Source organism: Callorhinus ursinus, unplaced genomic scaffold (genome assembly GCF_003265705.2).
Source record: "Callorhinus ursinus isolate GAN/ISIS: 27379988/994484 unplaced genomic scaffold, GSC_fseal_2.0 scaffold35, whole genome shotgun sequence".
NCBI classification, from domain to species: domain Eukaryota; kingdom Metazoa; phylum Chordata; class Mammalia; order Carnivora; family Otariidae; genus Callorhinus; species Callorhinus ursinus.
The window spans coordinates 1,934,338-1,952,572 of NW_027397097.1; the positions used below are offsets into that span (position 1 = coordinate 1,934,338).

General features: G+C 38.7%; 1 protein-coding gene and 1 pseudogene across 7 annotated transcripts in view; one reads left to right on the forward strand and one right to left on the reverse strand.

The window, feature by feature from the left end:
- RNF121 (ring finger protein 121) overlaps positions 1-18,235 on the forward strand; it is a 78,051-nt gene that overhangs the window by 37,522 nt on the left and 22,294 nt on the right. The window lies entirely within an intron of this gene.
- On the reverse strand, positions 896-17,701 carry LOC141370431 (large ribosomal subunit protein eL6 pseudogene; annotated as a pseudogene).

Consider the following 18,235-nt stretch of genomic DNA (forward strand, 5'->3'; position numbering starts at 1 on the left):
TTAACCATCTGAGCCACCCAGGCGCCCAGAACTGTTTAACTTTTTGAGAACAGTTTTCCATAGCAGCTATACCATTTAACATTGTAACCCACAGTACATTGGGTTCCAGTTTCTCCACATTCTCACCAACATTTGTTCTTTTGCTTCTCTTCTCTTCTCTTTTCCCTCCCTCTTCCTCTTTTTTTCTTTTTTTTTCCTTTTCTTTCATATAGTCACCCTAGTGGGCATGAAGTAGTATCTCATTGTGGTTTGAATTGTATTTCCCTAATGACTCATGATGTTGAGGATCTTTTGATGTGTTTATTGACAAAAAAAAAAAATGTAAAAAAATGTGTTTATTGGCCACATGTATATCTTCCATGGAGAAATCTCTTTGCCTATTTTTTAACTGCCTTTTGTTTGTTTCTTTCTTTTTTCTCTTTGTGTGTGTGTGTTGTAAGAGTTCTTTGTATAGTCTGGATAGTAGACCATTATTAGACATATGATTTATAAATATTTTCTCCCATTCTGTGGGTTGCCTTTTTACCTTCTCCATAGTGTCCTTTGGTGCATAAACATTTTAATGGATCAGTTATTAATTAGGTTCTTTGTAAGAAATTTAGAACACCAGTTTGTGAGGGTAAACTCCATTTGTGAGAGAAAACAGAGCAAAGGTAGCCTTGAAGCTGAGGAACAGCTTTGATTTTTGGCAGAATTTGTGAGTCCACAGCTTGCTTGCTTTTTTTTTTTTTTTAAAGATTTTATTTATTTATTTGATAGAGAGAGACACAGTGAGAGAGGGAACACAAGCAGGGGGAGTGGGAGAGGGAGAAGCAGGCTTCCCCCAGAGCAGGGATCCTGACGTGGGACTCGATCCCAGGACCCCAAGACCATGACCTGAGCTGAGGGCAGACGCTTAACAACTGAGCCACCCAGGCGCCCAGTCCACAGCTTTCTGATCAACCTTGCACTACTCTGCAAGTTCATATTTCTCCTCCTCTGTGTCGAAGATCTCACCTTCCTGGTGTCTGGGTTTATGTAGCTACTGCTTCTTGAAGTAAGCATCAGTGAGATGTTTTGGGATTTTCACACTGCTGATACCAATTTTGGTGTAGGTGGCAATAACAAATTTCTAGTGTGTTCTATGTAGAGAAGAGGGCTAGAGGTCTGGTTACAAGTAACAAGCCACTGCTCCGTGGCTTCAGGAGAACCACCCTCTTACCTCTGTGGCACCCAGTGAAGATGATCAAAATGGTCCCAGGAGTGATGCTAGCTCACAGTTTTCTTACAATGCTGACTAAAAGGTTTTTTGCTGTGGCTCAACAGCTTTCAGGGCGCATCTTCAGTAGAAAATACCTCAGCATCTTGTGAAGTTTAACCACTCGGGTACTACCGTTCTTGTCACCACCAACTGATTTTGTAACAGTAGCAAGAACCTTCTCTTTCTTTTCTTAGCTGTTGACTAGTTCCTCTTGTAGATGGCCTTTCTGGACTACATAGCTGATCAGGAATAGCTGCCAATTGCTCTGACTAGGAGAGGGTTTCAACTGCGGTGGGGCTTCCCATTTGGCATTTTAGCCATGAGGTTACCCTTCTTAACCTTGCCACCAGCATCAGCCTTCTTGGCTTCAGATTTCTTCTCCTTAGTATCCAGCTTCTCAGCTTTTTTACTCCCCGTCTTGCAAGATAGGAAAGAGGATGCATAAACATTTTTAAGTTTGATGTCCAGTTTATCTCTTTTTTCTTTTTTAATGAATATATTTGACATACAACATTGAGTACATTTTTTTTAGAGATTTTATTTATTCACTTGATAGAGAGCACAAGCAGGGGGAGTGGCAGAGGGAGAGGCAGAAGCAGGCTCCCCGTTGAGCAGGGAGCCCGATGCAGGACTCGATCCCGGGACCCCCGGATCATGACCTGAGCTGAAGGCAGATGCTTAACCGACTGAGCCACCCAGGCACCCCTGACATTGGGTATATTTAAGGTGTACAACATGTTAACTGATACATTTATTTTTTGCAGTATGATTGCCATTATAACAACATTAAGCAGCTCTGTCACATCACGTAATCATCCTTTTTAGTGGTTGAAATAATTAAGGTCTAGTCTCTTAGCAAGTCTGATGATTAGACTACAGTATTGGTGTCTGTATGCATTATACTTAGCATTAGATCTCTATGGTTTATTTTACTTGTTCCAAGTTTGTACCCTTAAACCTATTTTTTCTTTTGTTGCTTGTGCTTTTATTATTATATCTAAGAATCTGTTGCCAAATCCAAGACTATTAAGCTTTATTTCTATGTGTTCTTGGAAGGGTTTTATATTTTTAGCTCTTACTTACAGGTCTTTGGTCTATTTTGTGTTACTTTTTGTAAATGGTGTGAGGTAAAAGTCTAACTTCAGTTTTTTGCATGTGGCTATCCAGTTGTCTTAGCACTATTTTCGAAGAGACTTCTTTTTCCATTGAATGATTTGTCACTCTTGTAAAAAATCAATTGACCGTAGATGTATGCATTTATTTTTGTACTCTCAGTTCTATTCCATTGAACTATATGACTATGCTTATGTCAGTACCACACTTTTTCTTTTTTAATTTTTTTATTTTAATTTCAATGTAGTTACAGTGTTACATTAGTTTCAGGTATAAAACAGTGATTCAGCAATTCTGTGTTACTCAGGGCTCATCACAATAAGTATACTATCAATTCTCTCCACCTATTTCACCCATCCCCCTACCCACCTCCCCTCTGGTAACCATCAGATTAAGAGTCTGTTTTTGATTTGTCTCTTTTTTTCTTTGTTCATTTGTTTTGCTTTTTAAATTACACATGAAGGAAATCATATGGTATCTGTCTTTCTCAGACTGCGTTATTTCATTTAGCATTATACTCTCTAGATCCATCCATGTTGTTACAAATGGCGGGCTCCCATTCTTTTTTATGGCTGAGTAATATTTCTCTCTCTCTCTCTCTCTCTCTCTCTCTGTGTGTGTGTGTGTGTGTGTGTGTGTGTGTGTGTACCACATCATCTTTATTCATCTGTTGAGTCACACTTGGGCTGCTTCCATAATTTGGCTATTGTAAATAATACTGCAATAAACATAGGAGTGCATATATCTTTCCATTTAGTGTTTTTGTATTCTTTGGGTAAGTACCCAGGAGTGGAGTTACCGGATCATATAGTAATTCTCTTTTTAATTTTTTGAGGAACTTCCATATTGTTTTCCATAGTAGCTACACCAGTTTGCCTTCCTACCAACAGTGCACAAGGGTTCCTTTTTCTCCACATCTTCACTAATACTTGTTGTTTCTTGTGTTTTTGATTTTAGCCATTCTGACAGGTGTGGAGTCATATTTCATCATAGTTTTGATTTGCATTTCCCTGATGATGAGTGATGTTGAGCCTCTTTTCATGTGTCTGTTGCCATCAGTATGTCTTCTTTGGAGAAATACCTGTTCATGTGTTCTGCCCATTTCTAATTGGATTAACTGTTTCTTTTTGGTGTTGAGTTGTATAAATTCTTTATATATTTTGGATACTAACCCTTTATTGGATATGTCATTAGCAAACATCTTCTCCCATTCAGTAGGATGTCTTTTAATTTTGTTGATTGTTTCTTTTGCTGTGCAGAAGCTTTTTATTTTGATGTAATCCCAGTAGTTTATTTTTGCTTTTGTTTCTCTTGCCTCAGGAGACATATCTAGAAAATGTTTCTGTGGCTGATGTCAGAGAAGTTATTGCTTATGTTCTCTTTTAGGATTTTTATGGTTTTAGGTCTTACATTTAGATCCTTAATCCATTATGAGTTTATTTTTAATTTGTTGAGATGTGTTTTGTGGCCTCATATGTGATCTATTCTGGAGAACATTCCATATGCACTTGAAAAGAATGTGTATTCTGTTGTTTTAGGATGGCATGTTTTGAATGTATCTGTTTGATCCGTCTGGTCCAGTGTGTCATTCAAAACTGCTGTTTTCTTGTTGATTTTCTATTTGGATGATCTATCCATTGATGTAAGTGGGGTGTTAAACTCCCTTACTATTATTATATTACTGTCAGTTACTTCCTTTAAGTGTGTTATTAGCTGCTTTATGTATTTGGGTGCTCCCAGTCGGGTGCATAACTACTTACAATTGTTATATTTTCTTGTTGGATTGTCTCCTTTATGATTATTAGTGTCTTTCCTTATCTCTTGTTACAGTCTTTGTTTTAAAGTCTACTTTGTCTGATATAAGTATGGCTACCCTTGTTTTCTTTTCACTTCCATTTGCATGAAAAATGCTTTTCCATCCCCTCACTTTCATTCTCTATGTGTCTTTAGGTCTGAAGTGCGTCTCTTGTGGCAGCATATAGATGGTCTTGTTTTTTTTATCCATTTTGTCATCCTATGTCTTTTGATTGGAGTGTTCAGTCCATTTACATTCGAAGTAATTATTGATAGGGGTGTCTGGCTGGCTCAGTAGGAGGAGTGTGTGACTCTTGATCTCAGGGTCATAAGTTTGAGCCCTGTATTGGATGTAGACATTACTTAAAATAAATTTAAAAAAAATTTTAAATGTCTAATAAAAAAACAAAATAGGGGCGCCTGGGTGTCTCAGTCAGTTGAGCGGCTGCCTTTGGCTCGGGTTGTGATCCTGGGGTCTTGGGATCAAGCCCCATGTCCGGCTCCCTGCTCAGCGGAGAGCCTGCTTCTACCTCTTCATCTGCCTGCCACTCTGCCTACTTTTGCTCTCTCTATCTCTCTCTCTCCAATAAATAAAATCTTAAAAAAAAACAAAAACAAAGTAGAGGCTTCTAGGTGGCTCAGTCATTAAGTGTCTGCCTTTGGCTCAGGTCATGATCCCAGGGTCCTGGGATCGAGCCCCGCATCGGGCTCCCTGCTCAGCGGGAAGCCTGCTTCTCCCTCTCCCACCACGCCCTCTGCTTGTGTTCCCTGTCTTGCTGTGTCTCTGTCAAATAAATAAAATCTTAAAAAAAAAAGTAATTATTGATAGGTATGTACTTATTTCCATTTTGTTACTTGTTTTGTGGTTGTTTTTATAGTTCCTCTCTGTTCCCTTCTTCTCTTTTTTTTTTTTTTTAAGATTTTTAATTATTAGTGAGGTTGAGCACATTTTCATGCTTACTAGTCATTGATTTCTTCTACCGGTTGTTCGTATTGTTGATTAGTTTTTGTATTTGTTATTTCAATTTCCTTGAAATGTTTATTGAAGTATGGTTGATACAGAATGTTATATTATTTTCAGGTGTTCAACATAGTGATTCAACAATTCCATACATTCTACAGTGCTCACTATGATAAGTGTATTTACTACCTGTCACTGTACATTATTACAGTCTTATTAACTGTATTCCTTATGCTGTAATTTTCAGTCTCCTGACTTACTTATTTCATAACTGAAAGTTTGTACTTCTTAATCCCCTGTCCCTATTTTGCCCATCCCCATACACTTTTCCCCCCTGGCAACTCTTTATTCTCTGTATTTATGAGTCTGTTTCTTTTCGTTCATTTGTTTTCGTGGGTTTTTTTTAGATTCCACATATAAGTGAAGTTACATGGTATTTGTCTTTCTCTGTCTGACATATTTCACTTAGCATGATACCCTCTAGGTCCATCCATATTGTCACGAATGGCAAGATCTCATTGTTATTTATGGCTACATAATATTACACACATATATACCACATCTTTTTTATTCATTCATCTATCACTGGACACTTAGGTTGCTTCTATATCTTCACTATTGTAAATAATGCTGTGTTAAACATAGAGATTGCACATATCTTTTCAAATTATAGTTTCTTTTTGCGGGGGGGACAGTAAGTAACCAATAGTGGAATTATTAGATCATATGATATTTCTATTTTAAATTTTTTGAGGAACTTCCACAATGTTTTCCACAGTGGCGATACTAATAATTTACAGTATACCAGCCTTCCCTTTTCTTCACATCCTCACCAACACTTGTTATTTCTTTTCTTTTTGATACTAGCCATTCTATGTGAGGTCATGTCTCACTATAGTTTTGATTTGCATTCCCCTGATGATCAGTGATGTTGAGCATCTTTTCATGTACTTCTTGGCCATCTGTATGTCTTCTTTGGAAAAATGTCTATTCAGGTCCTCTGCCCAGTTTTTTTGATCTTTTTTTTTTTTAAGATTTATTTATTTATTTTAGAGAGAAAGAGAGAGGCTGCACACCCGTGCAAGAGTGGGGAGAGGGGATGCAGACTCCCTGCACCACAGGGAGCCTGAAGCAGGGTTCAATCCCAGGACCCCGAGATCATGACCCAAGCTTAAACCCTCTAGGTCTACAGTGGGATGCTCAACCCACTGAGCCACCCAGGTGCCCCTCCTCTGCCCATTTTTAATCAGATTCTTTCATTATTATTTTTTGGTGTCAGGCTGTATAGGTTCTTTATATATCTTGGATATTAGCCCTTTATCAGATATATCATTTGCAAATATCCTCTTTCATTCAGTAGGTTGCCTTTTCATTTTGATCTTGGATTTTTGCAGATGCATCCTAGGAGGATGTACCAGAATTTCTATAACAGCATTATTTGTAATAGCAAAAACTTAAAAATGACTCAGTACCCAAATATGGGTGACTGGATAAGTTAGTTGTGATGTATTCACCAATGGAATATTATGTAACTTATAAAACCATGTATATAACATGAAATACATAAAACAACACGAAAAATAATTAACTGTAGTTACAAGTAATGGCAAGGATGAATCTTAGCCATTTAATATTGAGTGAAAAAAGATTCAGAAGGCTGCTCATAACTTGATACCTTTCATAGAAAGCTAAAAACAGTGAAAACTAAAGAATATGTTTTAAAAATATGTATATGCATAATACAACCATATTTTAAGAAGCAAGGGAATGATAAGATGCAGGATAAGGGTGATATTGGTTGGAAGACTGGAGGATAGGCTAGAGAAGAGCACATAGATATAAATAGTTTTAGTTGTTCCAGTTTTTATGTTGGGTGGTGGGTTCAGTAGTTGTATTATTAAAAATAACTTAAAAAGGAAGGAAATTTTGTCATATGCTTCAACATGGTGATCCATCAGGACATTATGCTTAGTGAAATAAGCCAGTCACAAAATGACAAATGCTTATATTTGTCTTCCACTTATATGAAGTACCTAGAGTAGTCGGATTCACAGAGACAGAAAGTAGAAAGGTGGTTATCAGGAGAAGGGGCAGAGGGGGAGAGTAGGGAGTTGTTATTTAATGGGCATAGAAGTGTCTGTTTTGTAAGATGAAAAAGTTCTGGAGATCTGTTAGAAAGCAGTGAGAATATTACTTAGCACTACAGAACCATATATTTAAAAATGATTAAGATGGTTAATTTTATGAGTTTTTACCACAATTAAAAGTAATTTTTAAAAATTAAAAGTAGTCCATGCATGACTAATGATGGGACTATTCATGAGAGATTCTGATTAACTCATTTCCCCCCTCTACTTGAGGTTCAAAAATAAAGGCAAGAAGAAAGCAATTCCTAAAACACAGACTTGCCTTTTCAGATAGTAAGACATCATAAGAATAGACAAATAGACCAGTAGAACAGAGTAAAGATCTCAGAGACAGATCCCTGTATAATGGGAACTTAATATACAATAAAAGTGTAGGGGAGCCTGGATGGCTCAGTCAGGTAAAGCATCTGACTCTTAGTTTCGGCTCACGTCTTGATCTCAGGTCATGATCTCAGGGTTGTGAGAGTGAGCCCTGTGTCGGGCTCCATGCTCTGCTTGGAGTGTACCTAAGATTCTCTTCCCCTTTGCCCCTACCACTCATTCTCTCTCTCAAGTAAATAAATAAATCTTAAAAAAAAAACCATAATAAAAGTGTAACCACCAATCGGTGAAGAAAAGTCATTGTTAAGTAGATTGTATTGAGAAAACTGACTCACCATATGGAGAAATATTAAAACTAGATACCTGTATCACACTGCATACAAAGGGGACTAAGGATAGATTAAAGATCTAATTATGAAAGGCAAAACTATGAAGTTAATAAAAATTATGTAGATAAATAAGATAAAAATATGATAAATTTGATTATTAAGATTAAGGCGAGGGGACCTGGGTGGCTCAGTCGATTAAGTGTCTGACTCTTGAGTTTGGCTTGGTTCATGATCTCGGGGTTGTGGGATTGAGCCCCCACGTCAGACTCCATGCTGGGTGTGGAGTCTACTTGGGGTTTTCTCTCTCCCTGTCTCTATCTGTCCTTCCCACCCCCCTGTGTCCCTCTTTAAATAAATAAATAAATAATTTAAAAAAAAAGATTAAGGGGATTTGTTCTGTAAAGGGTACCATAGGCAAAGTTAACTGATAGCAGAATAGGAGTTTAGTAATGATTAAAACTGATGATAATTGATATTCTAGACTAACAAGCTGGATATGTCCAACTGCTGGCAGGGATCAGAGGTTTTAGGAACTTTTGTGTATTCTTTGTAGGTATGAAGATGGGGCAGGTATTATGGAGAGCAGCATGGCACTATTCAGTCAGATGGAATATATACATATCTTGTGACATACCCTAAAGGGGCATGTGAGAAGGTATTGGTTTAAATGTTAATTATGGAGCACCTGGGTGGCTCAGTCATTAGGCGCCTGCCTTCGGCTCAGGTCATGATCCGGGGTCCTGGGATCGAGCCCTGCATCGGGCTCCCTGCTCCGCGGGAAGCTTGCTTCTCTCTCTCCCACTCCCCCTGCTTATGTTCCCTCTCTCGTGCTATCTCTCTCTGTCAAACAAACAAGCAAATAAGTAAAATCTTTAACAAAAAAATAAAATAAATGTTAATTATGGCAGTTAATTGAAGAGTTGGAGGCAGTCTGGGTATTTGTATCTGGATAAATAAGTAAAATGTGGTGGATGCATATCATGACTCTGCATTGCAGTTAAAAGCAACACATTAGGTTTACCTGTAAGGACATGGATCTTAAAAGCAGAGTACTGAGTGGAAAAAGTAACAAACAGAAAGACACAGGGCCAACTAATAAATCAAAACACATGTGCAAAAAATACAGTTTGTAAGAACAGATACAAACAAAAATATACATATTAAACACATTAAATGTCTATGGGGCGAAGAATGGGACTAAAAAAGAATCAAAGCAAAATGGCTCCCCAGAGAATGTTGTGTAAAGGAGAGACACTGGGATTATTGTCAAGTAGTAGAAACATGAACTGTTTGAGATTAGCTACTGGAGCTTTAAAAAAAATGCTTCTTATGGGCATGCTGAGAAATGATGGAATTAATTGATAAGGCTCTGTTTCTCTCAAACTGAATGAAATTTTCTTTTCTTCCCTAGTGCTAGTTGGCAACCCAGACTTTCAGTTGGCACACATGACCCCTGGGTGGAAAAACACTAGTTCTACTCTCCTAGACCAGGTCTCTCAATAGGGAGACTATTCACATTTTGGGCCAGATGGTTATTTTTGTGGGTGACTATCATGTGTAGGATGTTTAGTAGCATGCCTGGCTTCCACCTACTAGATACCACTAGCATCCCCTCTCCTGATCATCACAACCAAAAATGTCTCCAAACTTCATTACATGTCCCCTGGGGAGGAAATTCACCCCTTATGAGAAGCACTGCCAGAGAGTGTGTGGATGCTGCCAGCCATTAGGCTGATTATGAGCAAGTATGCCAATCCACTGGTTTCACTGTGAAAAGTATCAAACATCTTTTTGTAACTTAGGAGTTCAAGTCCATCCTAAACGTTAAAAGAATTGCATCTAAATTAACTGCTATTTAGGAGCAAAAGGTCCTACTGTTTTCTGTATTTAAATTTCAGGGTACTGTTCATTTCAGTCATAGCAACAGTAGTAATACCACCTTAAGCTGCTTATAGTTGCAATTTGTTGATATTTAAAAAAAATACTTTTCTCATCTGATATCTCATTGGAACCCCACAATGGCTTTATTCGGCAGTAAGGATAGGGACATACCTCCATTTTTCAGATTAGTAAGCCAAAGTGCAGAATCCTGAAGAGATTTGCTGGGAGCACATGACCATTAAATTGGGGAGTTGGACATAAAACCAAAATCTGATTCTGCTGGTGTTCCTGCTCTCGCTGTCTCTCTCTCTCTGTCACATAAATAAATGAAAATAAAATCTTTAAAAAAAAAAATCTGATTCTTGGTTAAGTACTCTTCTCATATGAGCACTCAACCATTTTTTGAGGTTTCTCAAAAGCTCCAGGAAATTATCAGTTTCTGCCATGGTCATTTCTGTTTTTAACTCCCCTGATTTTTCCTTCTTTAGTGACTTTTGCCTAGGTCCATCATATTGCCTTCTCAGCCTTTCCAGGGTTTTATCACAAACTCAAAAGTGAATGGGTGCCAAGGAGGCAGGACTTGGGAGACAGAAGATCTGGATTAGAAACCTAGCCCAGGCCCAGCTTGCTTTTTGGCTTCTCTGTCGCTCAGTTTTCATCATCTGTTCAGAGTCTAATATTACTCACTCCTTAGCTCCCACAGGGATGTTAGGGGAAGGAGTAAGTTTATGCCTGGAAAAGTATCTATCCTGTTTTTAAAGATCTCCAAGGAGAAGCTTTCATCATTTTTGTTACCAGAAACAGTATCTTTTTAAACTCCTGTCCCCTGAACTGCAGTTCCCTTGTGGGATGGATGAATGGCAAAATCTCCTCTACCTTGAAATCTTTAAAGTACTATAGATTTTTCTTAGACCAACACATTAAGAGGGTTACTGGGATGTGACTAGAGAATATGGTCTAAGATGGTAAAGGGTGGTAATCCACTTTCTAGGCGAAAGGAAAACTTTTTTCCCCAGAGTATAATAAAAACTTCTCTATGTGTAATGCTGCATACATCAGCCTTCTCTGAGCCTTGCCTGCTCTTTAGGCTCATTTCTCACACCTCCCTCCTCATTTGTACTTTCTCAGACATACCATGTTCCCTCATCCTGAACACTCACTCATCGTGATGCCTTTACTTACACCTACTAGGTCATCAGGACAGAGGTCAAAGTTTGCTTTCTTCAGGAAGCCTTGGTTCCCCCATGTTGAGTGAAAGCCTCTCCTCCACTTTCTGGGCCACCAGGGCTTACTCCGTTATAGCTTTATCATACTGCATTATAATTGTTTTTTTTCTCCTTGGTAGTCTTAAGTTCTTGAGGAGGTTTAGTTTTTTATCTCTGGATTCTGCAGTCCTTAGTATGGTGCCTGGTAAGGGCTCAGTAAATGTTTGTTAAATTATTTCTTGACTGACTCTTCCCTGGAGAGAAGACTTGGGGAAAAAGACAAAATTTTGGGTATTAGAAGAGTAGTCATAAGAAACAGGAAGTAAATGTACTGTGTGCCTCTCTGGAGGACAAGAGTTGGACCCAGAGGCAGAAAGTACACAAAGGCAGATTTTTCAGGTAGGCATCAGGGAAGAACTATCTAGCACATCTATTAGCAATGGAATGGTCTGCCTCATGTGGTAAGGTGACTGTTTGCAGGGGCATGGTAGGGTGGAATTGAAAACCAAATTTTTGTCCTGTAGGGTATTCTAGCGATGTGTGGGGTCATACTTGTTCGCAAGAACTACACTGCATATATCTCCTTACTGGGCCTCTGGACAATCTTCAGATAACTGAAGGTAACAGCTATGCCTCCCTGTAGTTCTCCAGGTCTATTGTCCTAGTACCTTCTGCTGTTCACTATGTAATTTGGTTTCTAGACCCTTTGTAATCCTGGCTGCTCCCTTATGGCCATGTTCCTTTGTCAGTGTTCTTTGTACAGTGTGGTCCCAAGACTTAATTGTAGGGCCCTAAGAATGCTTTGACAGAGCAGAGAACAGTAGAGCTGCTGCCTCCTTCATTCTGGGCATATTCCTAGTTAAGCAGCATAAGGGTGCGTTGGCTTTTTTGTCAGTGTCCCTCCTGGCATATATTCCCTGGCAATTTGTGGTCAGCTGAGACCCCTAGATCTGTTTCACATGAACTGCTGTTAAGCCACTCATTTTTCCATCCTATACTTGGGTAGTTGGTTGGGTTTCATCATATAGTTTTCATTCTTCATTTCAGCTTACTGGCTCATAGAATGTTAGAGCTAGAAGAACTGTAGAAACAAGCTTTATTCATTTTGGATCTTGCTTCTTCTGTCTTCCAAGTTCACTGTCTTGTTCTCTCCCAGCTCCTAAACTTTTTGCTGTCCACAGTTTGGTAAGCAGATCTTCTGTATTTTCATCCAAATTATTCATGAATATATTGACCAGAGCTGTGAAGCATGTCCTAGACACATTCCTCCAGTTGACCTCTGTCCATTTATCAGCATTTTTCCCCAAGCTGATTGTTCTGTTAGCTGCGAGTCTCTTACTTTGCTCTATTAGCTGGACTTGCAGTTTTCAGTTCATCCTTTATATTCCTTTTCAGCCACTCATGGTGGGTGATCACTACCCACACGACATAGAGCAATACAGAAGTGATGAGAATCCTGAAAGACAAAAGTGCCAAGCATGGCAGACCAGCAAGGCAGCTGGTGCCCAGGGGAGGATGTGATATGGGAGCTGTTTTCTGGTTTTTCATGAATTCTAGTTTCTGAGGTGAAAAAAAAATCCAAAAGTCCATTTAAATATGGTCTAGCTCTTATTGTCAGCGCCTAACGTCATCCTTTCAACTGTATAGTCTTGTGGAGAGATAGGTGGGATGTAGCTATTCTTAACTTTCCAGATCAGAGAAGCTGGGATTGTCCCTTAGTAAATGTTTGCAGTGAATCAATGAACGGGTTTCAGGCTAGTCTTCACTTTAGCTTTGTATTTGTAAATTCAGGGAAAAAAAGGTGAATGGCTTTCAGTTTCCCCCTTCAGCTGGCCAAATCCAAGCCCCCTCAGAAACAGCCAGAGTTCTGTCTCTTCCAGACAGTCTTCCCTGATGGCTCCTGCTCACACTGCTACATCTTTCCTCTGAACTCTCATGTCAGTACTTGATGCTTTGCTGCTTGTACTCAGTGGCTGTTCAATTCATTGTATTTGTCTCACCATCCTAAATCCTGGGAGTGAAGTTAGGGGCAAAGCTTCCCATTACTTTGTACCAGCATCAGGCACAAGCACTTGAGCAAGTTATTGAACTTAATGTGTCTGCACGAAGTGTTGCCGGCAGATGGCACCAGAGTCCCCGACAGCGTTCTGAAAATCTTGGGAAACTTTCAGCAATTTACATATCGCCAAGCTTGCCACTAAAATGCCTTCCTTAATGAGGAAGCTTCAATTTACTTATTAAGCAGAATGCTAATAAATACTGCAGTAGAAATAAAGAAATTAACCAGGCAAAGTTGTAACTTACCAGTTTTCACATGGGAGGCTGTTCTGTTCACTGGCCGCTCTGCTTTGCCCCTTGTCAGGCACTGCTTCTAGGCCCTGAACAGAATCTGGCTTTCAAGCCTACCTAATGGAGTGTGTCCGGGTAACTGAAAGTGACCTCAAGTCCTTGGTTTGTGTTTTTAGATAATTTATTTTTCCTGGAAAGGACAAATTAAACATTATAAAGAAATTGCTGTAACTCCACCACATTTTTCCCCCTGGAGGTTTTGGTGATTTTTTTAAAAAATTGGAGTATGGTTGGCACACAATTTTACATCAGTTTAGGTGTACGACTTACTGACTCAAGTCTGTATGTTATGCCATGCTAGCCGCAAGTGTGAGCATAGTATCCATCTATGACCATACAGTATTACAATACCATTTACTGTATTCCTATGGTGTACCTTTTATCTCCATGACTTATTCATTCCAAAACTGGAGTTCTGTATTTCCTGCTCACTTTCATCCATTTACCCACCCCCCTCTCTCCTTCCCCTAGGCAGCCTTCAGTTGGTTCTATTTATGGGTCTGTTTCTGCTTTTTGTTTGTTTGTTCATGTATTTTGTTTTATTTTTTATTCCACATATAAGTAAAATCATATGGTATTTGTCTTTCTTTGTCTGAATTCCCTTAGCATAATACCCTCTAGGTCTATCCATATTGTCACAAATGGCAAGATCTCCTCTTTCTATGGCTGAGTAATATTCCATGGTATATATAAACCACATCTTCTTTATTCCTTCATCTACAAATGGACACTTGGGCTGCTTGGCAACTAACTATAAATAACGCTGCAGTAAACATAGGAGTGCATATGTCTTTTCAAATTAGTGTTTTGGTTTTCTTTGGGTAAATACCTAATAGTGGAATTACTGGCAGTTCTATTTTTAATTTTTTGAGGAACCTCCATACTGTTTTCCACAGTGGCTGCACCAATTTACATTCCACCAACAGTGCACAAAGGTTCCTTTTTCTTTTTTTTTTTTTAAAGATTTTATTTATTTATTTGAGAGGGAGAGAATGAGAGATAGAGAGCACGAGAGGGAAGAGGGTCAGAGGGAGAAGCAGACTCCCTGCTAAGCAGGGAGCCTGATGTGGGACTCGATCCGGGGACTCCAGGATCATGACCTGAGCTGAAGGCAGTCACTTAACCAACTAAGCCACCCAGGCGCCCAAAGGTTCCTTTTTCTTTGTATCCTTGCCAACACTTCTCATTTCTCGTGTCTTTGACTTTAGCCATTCTGACAGGCATGTGATGATATCTCATTGTGGTTTTGACTTGCATCTATGATTAGTGACGTTGAGCACCTTTTCATGTATGTCTTCTTTGGAAAAATGTCTGTTCGTGTCTTCTGCCCATTTTTTTTTATTATTATGTTAGGTTAATCACCATACATTACATCATTGTTTTTGATGCAGTGTTCCATGATTCATTGTTTGCGTATAACACCCAGTGCTCCATGCAGAACATGCCCTCCTTAATACTCATCACCAGGCTAACCCATCCCCCCACCCCCCTCCCCTCTAGAACTCTGTTTGTTTTTCAGAGTCCATAGTCTCTCATGGTTCGACTCCCCCTCCGATTTCCCCCCATTCATTCTTCCCCTCCTGCTATCTTCTTCTTCTTTTTTTTTTTTAACATATAATGTATTATTTGTTTCAGAGGTACAGGTCTGTGATTCAACAGTCTTAAACAATTCACAGCGCTCACCATAACACATACCCCCCCCAATGTCTATCACCCAGGCACTCCATCCCTCCCACCCCCACCACTCCAGCAACCCTCAGTTTGTTTCCTGAGATTAAGAATTCCTCATATTGCATGGTGCACTGGGTGTTATGAACAAACAATGAATCATGGAACACTGCATCAAAAACTAATGATGTAATATATGGTGATTAACATAACAATAAAAAAAAAGAATTCCTCATATCAGTGAGGTCATATTATACATGTCTTTCTGTTCTGCCCATTTTTAATCAGATTATTTGTTTTTTGGTGTTGAGTTGTAGAAGTGCCTTATGTGTTTATGAATATTAACCCCTTATTGGATATATCATTTGCAAATATCTTCTCCCATTTAGTAGGTTGCCTTTTTATTTTGTTAATGGTTTTATTTGCTCTACAGAAGCTCTTTTTTTTTTTTTTTTAAGATTTCATTTATTTAGAGAGAGAGCAAGCAGGGAGAGGAGCAGAGGGGAGGGGCAGAGAGAGAATCTCCAGCAGAGACTCTGTGCTGAGTGCAGAGCCCGATGTGGGGCTCGATCCCAGGACCCTGAGATCATGACCTGAGCTGACACTTAATTGACTGAGCCACCAGGTGCCCCTCTACAGAAGCCTTTTATTTTGGTGTAGTCCAAATTAATTTAGTTTTGCTTTTGTTTCCCTTGGCTGAGGAGACATACCTAGAAAAACGCTGCTAAAGCCAATGTCAAAGAAATTACTATGTTTTAGGAGTTTTATGTAGGTCTTTAATCCATTTTGAGTTAATTTTTGTGTATAGTTTAAGTGGTCCAGTTTCATTCTTTTGCATGTGGCTGTCCAGTTTTCCCAATGCCAATTATTGAAGAGACGGTCTTCACTCCATTCTATATTCTTGCCTCCTTTGTTGTAGATTAATTGCCCATATAAACATGGGTTTATTTCTGGGGCGCCTGGGTGGCTCAGTTGGTTAAGCGACTGCCTTCGGCTCAGGTCATGATCCTGGAGTCCCGGGATCGAGTCCCACATCGGGCTCCCTGCTCAGCAGGGAGTCTGCTTCTCCCTCTGACCCTCTTCCCTCTCGTGCTCTCTATCTCTCATTCTCTCTCTCTCAAATAAATAAATAAAATCTTAAAAAAAAAAATCGGTTTATTTCTGAACTCTTACTTATGTTCTGTTGATTTATGTGTCTGCTCTGCTTACTTTGGCAGCACGTATACTAAAATTGGAATAATTTATGTGTCTGTTTTTATGCTAGTACCATACTGTTTTGATTATTATAGCTTTGTAGTATACCTTGAAACCTGGCATTATGAAGCCTCTAGCTTTGCTTTTCTTTCTTAAGATTGCTTTGGCTCTTTGGGGTCTTGGCAGTTTCATACAAATTTTAGCAGTTTTGTGAGAAATGCTGTTGGGGGCGCGTGGGTGGCTCAGTTGGTTAAGCGACTGCCTTCAGCTCAGGTCACGATCCTGGAGTCCTGGGATCGAGTCCCACATCGGGCTCCCGGCTCAGCGGGGAGCCTGCTTCTCCCTCTGACCTTCTCCCCTCTCATACTGTTTCTCTCTCTCTCTCTCAAATAAATAAATAAAATCTTAAAAAAAAAGAGAAATGCTGTTGGTGTTTTGGTAGGGATTACATTGAATCTATAGATTGCTTTGGGTGATATGGACATTTTAATAATATTAATTCTTCCAATCCATGAGCATGGCATATCTTTCCTTTTGTGTCATCTGCAGTTTCTTTCATCAGTGTCTTACAGTTTTCAGAGTATGGGCCTTTCACCTCCTCAAGTTTATTGCTAGGTGTTTTATTCTTTTTGGTACAATTGCAAATGGAATTTTTTATTTTCTCTTTCTGCTACTTTATTAGTATATAGAAATGCAACAGATCTCTGTACATTAATTTTGTATCCTGAAACTTTACTGAATGCATATATTACTTCTAATAGGTTTTTGGTGAAATCTTTAGGGTTTTCTATATATACTGGTATGTCATCTGCAAATAGTAATAAAGTTCTTCCTTACCAACTTGGATGCTTTCTGTTCTTTTTCTTGCCTGCTTGCTGTGGCTAGGACTTCCAATACTATGTTGAGTAAAAGTGGCAAGAGTGGACATTCTTGTCTTGTTCCTGATCGTAGAGGAAGTTTTTGGTTTTTCTCCTTTGAGTATGATGTTGACTGTGGGTTTTTCATATATGGTCTTTATTATGTTGAGGTATATTTTCTCTACCCCTACTTTGTTGAGTTTGTATCATGAATGGATATTGCTTTGTTACATGCTTTTTCTGAATTTATTGAGATAATTGTATGATTTTTATCCTTCATTTTGTTAATGTGGAGTATGATTTGTGAATACTGAATCATCCTTGCAACCCTGTAATAAGTCCTGCCAGCTCATGATGCATTATCCTTTTAATGTTTGTTGGATGTGGTTTGCTAATACTTTTGTTGAGGGTTTTTGCATCTATATGTATGCCGGATATTGGCCTGTAGGTGTTTTGTTTGTTTGGTTTTTTGTTTTTTTGTAGTGTCTTTGTGTGGTTTTGTATCAGGGTAATGCTGGCCTCATTGAATGTATTTGGAAGCTTTCCTTTTTTTCTTTTTCAAATAGTTTGTGGAGAATAGGTATTATTCTTTAAATAGTAGGTATTAACTCTTTAAATAGTAGGACTCACCTGCGAAGCCATCTGGTCCTGGACTTTTGTTTGTTGGGAGGTTTTTGATTGCTGATTCAATTTCATTACTAGTAATCTGTCTGCTCAGATTTTCTATTTCTACCAGATTGAGTTTTGAAAGATATATGTTTGTAGGAATTTATCTACTTCTTCTAGGTTGTCCAGTTTTTTGGTATATAATTTTTTGTAGTGGTCTCTTACAGTTCTTTGTATTTCTGTGGTGTTGATTGTTCTTTTTTTGTTTCTAATTTTATTTGGGTCCTCTTTTTCTCTTCTTGTGTCTGGCTAAAGGTTTATCAATTTTCTTTATCTTTTCAAACAACCAGCTCTTGGTTTCATTGATCTTTTGTATTTTTTTTTTTTTTGGTCTCTATTTCATTATAACCCCACCACTTTCAGTATGTTGATTATTTTGGTTGCCTCATTGCAGTCTTTGCTCCTTATTACATTTGACTTTATGCAATTTTGATCACGTGAAGACCTAGTGAGAGCTCTCATTTACTGAATGCTTACTATGAATTATGCACTCTGCTTGTGTTTTTTAAA